We start from the raw sequence: 12,934 nt of genomic DNA, 5'->3' as shown, positions 1-12,934 counted from the left end.
TCTTCCATTCTTGAGACACTTTACTAAAGATTTGTTAGGTCTGCTCAGTGAAAATCTAAGTGTCATATACCAGACTGATTTTTCCGTGTCTTCAAATGGTGCCCTTTTTTAGATACAAATTTTCACTTGTAAAAAGCACGATTTCCTCTAATACCTGAGTAGGAAACACAAGGGGGAAAAAGTGTGCAAAGAAGATACGAACATAAAAATCTAACAGCATATTCTCATGGATTGTATAACAAATTTAATTCCGTATCTTCCTGGCAATTCACTTAAGGCATGGATCCATTCACAGTAAAAGGTTCCATGCATGAACCTGATGAGGTTTAATGATTATTCATCCTTGTGTACAAAGTCTCAATAAAAACTAACATAAATCTCAAATGCCACCTTCTGCTGCTGCTCCTGGTGTGCTGGTTCGGGGCAGACATGGAACCTCTTTTGTGAAGCACCAGCTGGGGAGACTGGGGGGGGTCTCCAGGGCAGATGAAAAGCCTAAAAAAGGAATTAAGACCGAAAACAACAATCAAATTAATTTGAAGGTGGCGGGAGAGGATGTTCTGCGGTGCAGTTTAAGATGAAGAGGCAAACACCACTTAGAAAACGAACCAAAGCCTATGGTGAACCCCAGGGTTTATCAATGAGGCAGATCAGATTCTGATTTGACGGGCAGCCAATCAGTGAGACAGACACGGCTGCACAGCTGGAAATGGAGGATGAAGGTACAATTGATGTGTTCCAAGAGCAGACAGGTGGTGTCTACTACAGAGGGGAACTGCTGCTTTACTCCGGAACTCTGTTCTTACAGACCAAGGTACATTCTCAATTAGAAAACTGCAGTTTGGCTCCACCACATCCTGACTACTGTGGTATAGTTTTCTCTGTTCTTTCATTTTCGCCTTCCCTGTTCCTTTGTTGTACATAACTGATGCACGTGCTCAAGCCTATTGCATTTTTTTAACTAAATGGCCAGTGATATGTTTTGATTGACAGCAGCTGGAGATGGGTTGGGGCAATATTGATTCTGTGAAAACACCCTCTTTCTACATTAGTGGTATGCTCATCTGCTCTTATCTTCTTATTCTAGTAAGTTATTTTTCTCTTACTGTTTTAATAAAATAACAACATCAAGAAAATCCTTGCATACCTTGTCCAGTTGGAGAATTTTAAAGTTTTCACTTATCATTGTAAAACCAAGGATAATTTCATAACGTTTTTGTATGTAGCTGTTACATGTAGGGCAATTTGTCTTTCAGTAGGGACAAATTACTCTAAAAAATTGACTATCATAATAATTGCATTTCTCTTTTTTTGCAATTATTATGAAGGTTATCATCTATTGAAATTATAGTCATCCCAATTGCTGGTCTTTCCTAGTATACCTATATCAATATTGTGTATTAGATATATATTTTTAAGTAAAATATCTGAAATATAGGCAATTCAATTTCTTCTTTATATAAAAAGATGTCTCCTAGATAGTTTTCAAGTCAAGTGTTTTGTTGTTCAAATAAACTTGGAGGGTGGGTCAATAGAGGGAGGGTTAGTAGGGGGACCACACCTATGGAGCATATTGCAATTACAAGTTGGATCTATCATGTGTAGAACACAAATGTCTTAATGCTGTAATTGGGTAAATGAGGTGAAGGCTATGTTAATTAGTAGGATGTAAGCCCTTCAATTTGTATAAATAATCAACACGTTGAATCCCATAATGGCATAAATATATCCGTAATCTAGGTAAAAATGCCTTAATAAAAAAAAAGAGAAAGAAAACTAACATAAACTTTGTTATTCTTAACTACAGATCATCAATATCTAATGACAATAAGGCTGATCTTTCAAGTCATATTCTAAGGCAAATTATTTATATAAAGATATATGGTGCAACTAAAAATTGAATGGTCACTGAGAATTTCAGGGCAAAATTACAATTCAAAATATGCAAATTATACATAAGGTGATTGATTTGACATCTATACCACCTTTCATAAAATATTTTTTTAATTTGAAAAATTTAGGGAGTACAGGTGGGTGAATGAGCACCAGTGTATGCGGCTGAAGTCAGGGTTTCGGTTTTCTGTGCACCCATCACCAGAATAGCACAGATTCTGCCTAACAGGTAGATTGTTCTCTCTCTCACACAAAAGAGATTGTTATCTCTTTTTTTCCCCTCTTCTTAGTTTCTAATGCCCATTACATGGTTCCATTATACACACACACACACACACACACACACACGTGTGTGTCCTTCATGCAGCACCCACATATAGATGAGAACATGTGGTATTTGCTTTTCCACTTCTGAGATATTTAACTTAGGATGATGATCTCCAGCTCCGTCTAAGTAGCTGCAAAAACAAAACAAAACAAAAACAAACAAAAACCTAAACATTATTTCATTAAAAAAATTTCTGTGGCTGAGTAGTACTCTATGGTGTATAGATAATGCACTTTCCTTATCCATTCATCAACTAATGGGTACTTAGGTTGGTTCCATATTTCTGCATTGTGAATTGTGCTACAGTAAACATCCTGGTGCCCTTGTCTTTTTTATAAAGTGACTTATGTTTCTTTAAGTATATCTCTAGTACCGAGATTGCTGGAATGCATGGTAGTTCTCTATTAGTTGGTTGAGGAAACATACATAATGCTTTCCAGTACTCAGCAGTTGACTCATTGTCCAGCTGCACAATTGTACTGATCCATATTCCCAACAACAGTGGATAAGCATTACATTTTTACTGCCTCCACACCAACATCTGTTGTTTCTTAACTTTTCAATGTTGATAATTCTGACAGGGTTAAGGTGGTAACTCACTGTGCTTTTAATTTGCATTTCCAGATAGTAGCCCTTTGTCGGATCTATAGTTTGCAAATAGATATTTTCTCTCATTCTGGAGGTTGTCAATTTATTTTGGGGATGATTTCCTTTGCTGTTAAGAAACATTTTAGGAGTGGTGCCTGTGGCTCAAAGGAGTGGGGCGCCGGCCCCATATGCCAGAGGTGGCAGGTTCAAACTTAGCCCCAGACAAAAAACTGAAAAAAAAAAAAAAAAAGAAAGAAAGAAACATTTTAGGTTAATTAAGTCTGATTTATTTATTTGTTTATGTATTTATTTTGTTGCTGCATCTTCTTTTGAGGTCATACTTATCAATTTTTTGCCTAGTCCAATGTTTAAAAAAGTTTTTCCTATATTTTCTTCTAGAACTATTATACTTTCAAGTCTGGCATTTAATTTTTTAGTCTATCTTGAGATAATTATTGCATACAGTGAGGGACAGGGGTCCAGTTTCATTCTTCTGCTTGTCACTATCCAGTTTTTTCAGAACAATTCATTGAATACGATACACTTTCCCCAGTGTAGGTTGTTGAGTGCTTTGGGATCAGTAAGTGGAGGTGGATGGTTTTATTTCTGGGTTCTCTGTTCTGTTCAATCTGTCTATGTGTCTACTTTTATACCAGTACCATGCTGTTTTGATTGCTATAAGATTGTAGTATAATTTGAGGTTAGATAATGTGATGCCTATTTGCTTTAGAATTGTTTTGGCCATTCAGGAACCTTTTGGTTCTGTATGGAAGTTTAGAATTACTTTTTCTACATCAGTAACGGATAATATTGGTATTTTGATGGGAATTGTGTTGAATCTGTAAATTGCTTTGGGCAGTATAGACATTTGAAGAATATTGATCCTGCCAATCCATGAGTATGAAACGTTTCTTCACTTATTTGTGTTATCTGTGATTCCCCCCCCTCCGTATTTTCCAGTTCTCCTTGTAGAGAACATTCACCTCTTTTGTTAATCATATTTCTAGATATTTTATTGTCTTCACAGCTATTGTACATAGTATTGAGTTCTCTCAGCTGGACTGTTTTTAGTATATAGAAATGCTATTGACTTGTAAATATTGATTTTGTGAACTGAGACTTTCCTGAATTTATGTACCAATTCCAGGAGTCTGTTGGTGAAATCTTTAGGATTTTCTAGTTATAAGACCATATCATTGGCAAACAGGGGCAGTTCGACCTTCTCTTCCCTGACAGATGGCCTTTGTTTCCTTCTCTTGCCTGATTGCTCTTTCTAGAACTCCAGTGGTGTGCTGAACAGCAGTGATGACTGTGCGCATCCTTGTCTCGTTCTGGTGCCCAGAGGGAATCCTTTCAACTTTTCTCCATTCCATATGATGTTGGCTGTGCTTTTATACTATATAGTCTTTATGATTTCGAGGTATGTTCCTTCTATGTCTATACTGTTTTTTTTTTTTTTGTAGAGACAGAGTCTCACTTTACCGCCTTCAGTAGAGTGCCATGATGTCACAGGACTCACAGCAACCTCTAGCTCTTGGGCTTCCGCGATTCTCCTGCCTCAGCCTCCCGAGCAGCTGGGATTACAGGCGCCTGCCACAATGCTCGGCTATTTTTTGGTTGCAGTTCAGCCAGGGCTGGGTTTGAACCCGCCACCCTCGGTATATGGGACCGGCGCCCTACTCACTGAGCCACAGGCACCACCCAGCTTCTATGTCTATACTGTTATGGCTTTTTACCACGAAGAGGGGATCTATTTTATCAAATGTTTTTTCTACATCTATTGAGAGGATCAGATGGTCTTTGTTTTAAATTCTTTTTATGTGGGAGATCACATTTTTTTTAAAAAAAATCACATTTATTGATTTGCAAATATTGTAATGTCTTGCATCCTTGGGATGAAACACACTTGATTATGGTGAATTATCTTTTTGATGTGCTGTTAAATTCAGTTTGCTGGTATTTTGTTAAGGATTGCCTCTCCATAAAGAAAATTTTACTACATTTAAGCAAAGAAACCGATAACATCATCAGAATGGACAGGCACTTCAACACTCCAATGATAGGACTGGACAGAGCATCAACAGAGAAACACTAGAATTAGACAGGATTCTAAAAATAATGGTCCTACTAGATTTTTTAGGATATTGTCTCCCAAAATTTCAGAATATGTATTCTTCTCATCAGCACATGAAACACTTTCCACAATAGGTTATGTTAACCCTAAAAACAGGTCCTGGAAAATTCAGAAAAAATTGAAATAATATTATATATCGTCTCAGATCTAGTGGAATAACCCTGGAAATCAAGTCTAAGAGGAACCCTCAAATCTGCACGAAGTCATGTAAATTTAAAAACATGCTGCTGAATGATACTTGGGTCAATGGCAAAATTAAGATGAAAATAAAAAGATTTTTCAAACTGAATGTCAGTGATGACAGAAGCAGCCACATCTGTATCATGTAGCTAGAGCAACTTTAAGGGAAAAGTTCACAGCCTTTAATGCTTATACCAAAAAGTAAGAAGGATCACAAATTAAGACAATGTAATGTCACACATCAAGGAACTAGAAAAGCAAAAACAAATCAAAGGTCAAAGCGAGCAGAAGAAATGACAAATCTCGGAGAAGAACTAAATGAAACAGACAACAAACAAACAAACAAAATAATACAGAGTATCGATGAATAGATCTTCGAAAAGATCTCTGAAAAGATAAACAAAAATCTATAGACCACCAGCTATATTAACCAGAAATAGAAGAGAAAGGATTTAGATAAACTCAATAAGAAATGGAAAAAAAATAGTCATTGCAATTGATATCACAGAAATACAAAATATTGTGTGTGACTGGTATGAAAAGCTCCACATACAAACTAGAAAATCTAGAGGGAATGGATAAATTTGTGGAAACACACAAACCCAAAGCTTAAATCAGGAAGAAACAGAATTCCTAAATGGACCAGTAATGAGAAGAAATATTGAAGCAGTGATAAGGAATATCCCAATGTGGAAAAGTTCTTGATCAGACAGATTCATAGCAAAATTCTACCAGACCTGTAAAGAAGAATTGACAACATTTCTACTGAAACTGAAACCAAATATAACCTTCATATGAAAGCTATAACCCAATTATAGCACAAGAATGTGGGGAAAGGGGAAAAGGAGGGGAGAGGAGGGGGGAGGATGGATGGTGGGAAGGTAATTGGTGGGACCACACCTATGGTGCATTTTACAAGGGTACATGTTAAATCTACTAGGTGTAGAATATAAATGTCTTAACACAATAACTAAGAAAATGCCAGGAAGGCTATTTTAACCAGTTTGATGAAAATATTTCAAAATATATATAAAACCAGCACCTTGTACCCCGTGATTACATTAATGTACACAGCTATAATTTAATAAAAAAGAAAAAAAGAAGAAGAGGAAGAAGAGAGTCCTGCCTAACTCATTCCATGAAGCCAGCATCGCCCTGACACCATAGCCAGGAAAGAACAATACAAAAAAGAATGCTATAGACCATTTTCCTTTTATAACAAAATAACTTATGTAGTCAAATATGTACTATGTTATGGATGCTTTATTAATATTGATCAAACAGGATGGTTATGAAATACAATTATAATTCACATGTTTAGTTTCTGCACATTGTGAGGGGCTAGGAAAAGTATCATTCAAATATAAATGAGAACAAAGCATCAAAATAGGTGGCAAATTGGAAAAAGTCAAAATATATGAATTCAAATTCACATGTTGTTATTACCTTAGTTTTTGTGAGCTAGTCATTTATTCTGAGACATCAGTCCATAATTCTAAAATGAGAAACATGATTTCCAACTACAGAGAGATGTTAGAATTGAATAAGATGGCATACATAAAATGCAGAATGCTTGGCATCTAGAAAGTTCTCACATGTGTGACTAAGTTGACTTTCTGTGGAACATTTTTTCTTATAATGAAGTCCAAATGGTTAGGTTTCCACAAGTAGGATATCCACAACTTTTAATAGTAGAAATGCAAGAAAGATCTTGTGTGTTTACCTTATACCTACCCAAATGAGTCTAAGTGAACTCTCAAATTCACTTAGATTTAAACAAAATCTTATTTTACAGAAAAAGAAGTATTTTTATTCCTATGATCCAGTAAATTCTAGCTAAGTAAAATTCTAACGTAGTTTTCACTTTCACTTGTACAAGGTGTTTTTATGTACAAATCTCAAACTCAGGCAAGTATAGACAGTCTCTGCAAAATGGAACTCAAAATATTAGCAAGTTATTTCAGAGGGTACACACAGGGGTACACACAGAGGAGTACACACGGTGGGTACACACAGGGGGATACACTCAGGATGGTACACACATGGGGTACGCTCAGGGAATACACACAGAGGGGTACACTCGGGGGGTACACACAGGGGTGTACACTCGGGAGGGTACACACAGAGGAGTACACACAGGGGGTACACACGGGGGGTATGCTCAGGAGGGTACACACAGGGGGTACACTCAGGGGGGTACACACAGGGGGCTACACTCAGGAGGGTACACACAGGGGGATACACACAGGGGGTACACATAGGAGGGTACACTCAGGATAGTACACACAGGGGATACACTCAGGGGGGTACACATAGAGGGGTACACACAGGGGGGTACACTTAGGGGAGTACACACAGAGGGGTACACACAGCAGGATACACTCAGGAGAGTACACATGGGGGTACACACAGAGGGGTACACACGGTGGGTATACTCAGGAGGGTACACACAGGGGGGTACATTCAGGAGGGTACACACAGGGGGGTATACCCAGGGGGTACCCACAGGGGGTACACTCAGGGGATACACACAGAGGGGTACACTCAGGGGGGTACACACAGAAGGGTACACACAGGGGGGTATAATCAAGGAGTACACACAGGGGGTATACTCAGGGGGTACACACAGGGGGGTATACCCAGGGGGTACACATTGGGGGTATATTCAGTGGGGTACACACATGGGGGTATACTTGGGGGGAACCCTCAGGGGGGTACACAGAGCAGAAGCACTTTGGATGAGATGGAAAGTAAAGTCAGTGAGGTCTGTCCAAACCTAGCTCCTGGAGGTGATGGCACAGCTACCAGACTTAATCATTTTAATATTTCTTTGTTGACTCATTGGACTGTATTTATTCTTTACTAAATTTCTGGCAGAAAGTATACTTTTTTCCAAACAAAATTATTCTAAACTTTTTAAATATAAAGAGTTCTTTTTTATGAGACATTAGCTTGAGCTTTAAACTAAAGAAAACACTCTTTGATCGAAGCAAAATCCAACATGAAATTATCTCTTTCACTATCATAGGAATATAATCTCCATCTCTTATGAATGAAAAAGGAATTAGCAAAGGCCTCTTCAGGAATTCCTCATTCTGAGCTAAGGCCAAACTTATACATTGTGAGCCCTTTATGTGTGGCTTAGGACATTGGAAAGAGCAGCCAAATCAATCTAAATGAGGCTTCATCAAGGGAATACCAATATCATTGATGTCACTGGTGATTTTTATAGAGTGCAGGTGTATTGTTATTAGTCTATTTCCATTAAATCAACACTTCCTTTAGGTAATACAGGGAAGCATAAAATAGAGCTTATATTCTCAAAGAGTTATAATGCACTCATATAATGAGCACAGTTAAAAAAGTTAAGCCAAATGTATTAGACTAAAAGGAATTAAATGAGAAAAGTAATTTTTAATTCAGTGATTAATCATATCATGAAGTAATTTAAACATTCAAAAAATTCTGAATGCCTACACTGTGCTAGGCAGTTAGTACAATGAAAAAGCCAACAGAGCATTTAACTGTAGAAACAGATAGTTAATACAGAAACTGGAAGTAATTTATCTGCTATATTTAGGTGCAATAATTATATCTAAATAGGATCTGCATGCTTTAAAAAATGAGAAGAAAATGGTAATATTTAGTGAGTAAATTTGATTAATGAAATGGAAAAGAGATTTATTAGTTAAAGGCTATGGTTACACTAGCTGCAGTATATTGAATGACTATATTAATACCTAACACTTATTGAGTGCTCACTGTGTCCCAGGCATTGATTTTACATGCTCACATGAATTAATTTATTTAATCAATATATAATTTTTTTAGGTAGATACTCAATTATCTACCAGCCTCAATTTAACCATTGAGAAAATTAAGATATAAACATTTGAAATAGTGTCTCTAAGTCAAACAGCTCATCAGTAGCAAAGCTGAGATTTGAATTCAGGGAATTGGACGTCAGAGCTCAGAGTTACAGCCACCAGGTGTGGAGATTCCTTCTCAAATAAACACAAGGTATAGTAAAAGGTCTTATTTTATTGGATTCAATGTCCTTTTTAATCTGTGGAAGGAAAATTCCGCTTTATTTGGTATATCAGGTAGGATCATGATTTGATGACTAATCCATATTCTCTTTCATGTTCCCACAGCCATGACCATAGATCACATCACAAATTAGAGGTAGCACTTGGTGCTAAACCTTGTCTTGTTTTAGATAATTTTACTTTGTAGGACATTATTATAGTAAAAGTGGAGGAAGTTCAGAGAGGGATGCTTTTGAAAGAAAAATGGATAAGGATGAAAAGCCCTAAATAAAAGAGAGAAATATTTGAAATGTGAAATGACCAAAGCATAAACCCTAGAAGAAACCACACGGGAAATCTGTATGTCCTTGGATTTGGTGACACATTCTTATGTGACAACAAAGCACAAACAATGAATGTAAAAATAAATAAATTGAATTGTACCAAAATTGAGTACTTTTAAACTTCAGGGAATACTATCAGGCAAGAGGATCACTTGAACCCGAGAGTTTGAGGTTGCTGTGAGCTATGACGCCACAGCACCCTATCCAGGGTGACAAAGTGAGGTTCTGTCTCAAAAAAAAAAAAAAAAAAAAGGAATGAGAATCCACATAATGAGGAAAAAATATATATTTCAGATTATATATCTGGTAAAATACTTATCTAGAATCCATAAAGAGCTTTCATAATTTAAAAAGGTGAGTAAAATAAATGAATAGACATTGCTAAAAAATAGATAAGTATTATACTTGGCCAATAAACACTTATAAAAAGATTCAACATCATTAGTCTATCAAATTACCATAATGCAAATCAAAACCATGAGATATAATTTCACATCCTAGCATAACAATATATTTTTTAAAAAATGTCAGGATATAGCAAATCTTAGTCTACAAAAAAAAAAGAAAAAAGAATGTGGAGAAATCAAAATCTGATAAACTGCTAGTGGGAATGTAAGATGGTGTAGCTACTTGGAAAATAGTTTGGTAGCTCCTCAAGTGTTTAATCATAGAATTATCATTATATCTCTTGGCCAAAACTCAGGAGAGTTGAAAACATACATCCACACAAACACTTGGCTATAGATGTTTATAATAGCATTAATCATATTATCCAAAAGGTGTAAATAATTCAAATGTCCATCAGCTGATGAATTTATAAACAAAATGTGGTATGTCCATACCATGGAATATTACTCAGCCATAAAAAAGGAATGGAACACTAACACATGTCACACCACAGATGAATCCTGAAAATATTATCTTCTATAAAATAAACCAGTCACAAGGACCACATATTCTAGGACTCCATTTATTGGAATGTCCATAAATAGGCAAATCCTTAGAGAAGGTAATTAGTTAAGTGGTTGCGTAGGCCAGGGAGGAGAAAGGATAGATGAAGGGGAGGGTAACAGTTAATGTGTTCAAAATTTCCTTTTGAGATGATTAAAATATTCTACAATTAAAAAAAAAAACCCATAATCATATCATTGTATACAGTTATGATTTAATAAAAAAATTAAAAAAAAATAAAATAAAATATTCTACAATTAAATGTGATCGTTACACATATCTATAAAAAAAACTTAAATCTGTTCCTTAAATTTAATTATATATGTGATTTGTAGATCAACATCACTGCTATAAAACAAAGAAAAGAGAATCAGAAACTATTATAACTGATATATCTGTCTCTTACTGGAAGAATATGATTCTAAAAAAAAATGAATACTGGTAGACTGAATACGGTTATGAGTCATGGTACAGCTTTTCATACTTAGACTTTTTTTTTAAATAATGAGAATAAGCAAAAGAAGACACTTTCTCTTTTATTAGGTTATTTACGCTTAAATAGTACTTTAAGTTGACCATTAATATCTTCATTTCACACTATAGGAATGTCATACAAGTTGACCAAGACCATACCCCTAGCAAAAGACTTGAACTCAGACTTCTAGCTGATAAATCCCAGGTCTTTTTTCCTTCTACAAGGGAGTAAAAAAACAAGAAGGAAATTTAGAAGTTAGAACTTTGAAGATATTTCAGAACGTGGCAGCTGTTAGGAATCTATCTTTAGGTGTCTGTGTCTGGCTTTGCATTACACAGAAACTGATGCCTCTAGCAGCTCATTTGATTCAGACTCTATTCTTATCACTTGCTTTAGAATTAGTACTTGGTTTGGGAAAGCAAAGCAATACTTTCAATAATTTGACCAAGAAGAGAAATATGCAAATCATAGGGTTATTTAATTTCTACATGACTGTGAACCCCGATCCTCATCCAAGCTGTCTGCGTCTTCTCTATTTCACAGAAAAACTCAAAAGAAATGTCAGCATGCATGACGGATAGTTCCTCCCTCCTATTCACTGTAGCATCGACTTCAGTTGGATTTTCTCACCATTCCTGCAAACATGGAGGTCCCTGTTTTCCATGTCTGATATTTAACAGAAGTCTCTGAGCATTAGTCCTGGCCTCCTCTTTGAAACTCTGTCTTCCCTTGGCTTCTGCAACACCTCCGTATTTCTGCTCCTCTCCTGGGTGCCAACGGCTTCCTCTCTGTCTTTTTTTCTAGCTCTTCCTCATGCAGGTGACCTCTGACCACAAGGCACAGACACATACATTGAAAACCCCCACATTTTTAACCCAAGCCAAGTTCAGATATTTATGTTCAACTGTCTAGTCAACATTTTTACAAGTCAACTTATAAAAATACAATAAGCATAATCTGTTCAAACTGACTCCTAAAATCTACCCCGAACCTGCTCCACCTGTAACTTTTCCCAGCCACATGACACCCTAGTTGTAGACCACATTTTCTATTTTTCCTTACACGTGGGTGTACATGCTTGTCTAAATGTGAGCTGCTGGAATGGATGCATGTAACGTGTATTACCTCTAATCTACCACTTTAAAAACAATTGCCCTGTACCCCACATATGCATGAATGTATTCATGATCTATGTGTATATGACTTAATAAAAAAAAAAAAAAAGAAAAGAACAGACGGAAAGACCAGATACCTTATTGTAGGAGAGGAAAGGAGGTGTGGTAGATAATTTTCTATTTACATAAATAGTTTAATTGCAACTTAATTTATTTTTAAATTCAGAGAAGCTAAAGGGATGTTCTCCATGTCTGTGATGAGGAGAACACAGAGGAAAAATTTAAGATGGGTATTTACATTTTCTGGAAATCTGAGAAATAAACTCCCTAACATGACACACATAAAAAATAAAAATAAAAATAAATAAAAACAATCGCCCTGGACACTCTCATTCTCCCTTTGCCCTCACAGGGAACGAGAGCAACTTTGACAATAAAGCATGAAGAATCTTTGCACCGCCTTATGTTCGCTGTATCCTGAGCCCACCCTTTAATTCTAGAGACATTTTAAACTGAAAATTAGGTTGTGTTCTAACTATTCTAAGTCAATTTTCTCAGAGGCCTTCCATGATCGCCCTGGTTAAAGCTGAGCATATCCCACCCACTACCACTTGAGACCCCTTATCCCCATTTACCACGTGATCCTCCACATTGACAGGGACTATGTATTTCAACAGGAAGAAATAGCTTATGTCGAGGGTTATATCTGGCCTAGCAACCTGTTTTTGTAAATAAAGTTTTATTGTCACAGAGCCACACTCGTTCATTCATAGTGTGCAATTATTTTGACACAACAGGGTACTTGAATAATAGTTATGTAGATTTCACACGCATAACATGACTTGCAAAGCAGAATAATGTTTGTGCTTTGACTCTTTACAAAAAATGTTTGTGGCTC

General features: G+C 36.3%; 1 pseudogene; it reads left to right on the top strand.

The window, feature by feature from the left end:
• Positions 1-383: 383 nt before the first annotated feature.
• Positions 384-12,517, top strand: LOC128564558 (small ubiquitin-related modifier 2-like; annotated as a pseudogene).
• The last annotated feature ends 417 nt before the right edge of the window (positions 12,518-12,934 follow it).

This window comes from Nycticebus coucang, chromosome 14 (assembly GCF_027406575.1).
Source record: "Nycticebus coucang isolate mNycCou1 chromosome 14, mNycCou1.pri, whole genome shotgun sequence".
In the NCBI taxonomy this organism is placed as follows: domain Eukaryota; kingdom Metazoa; phylum Chordata; class Mammalia; order Primates; family Lorisidae; genus Nycticebus; species Nycticebus coucang.
This window is presented reverse-complemented; position numbering and strand designations above follow the sequence as displayed.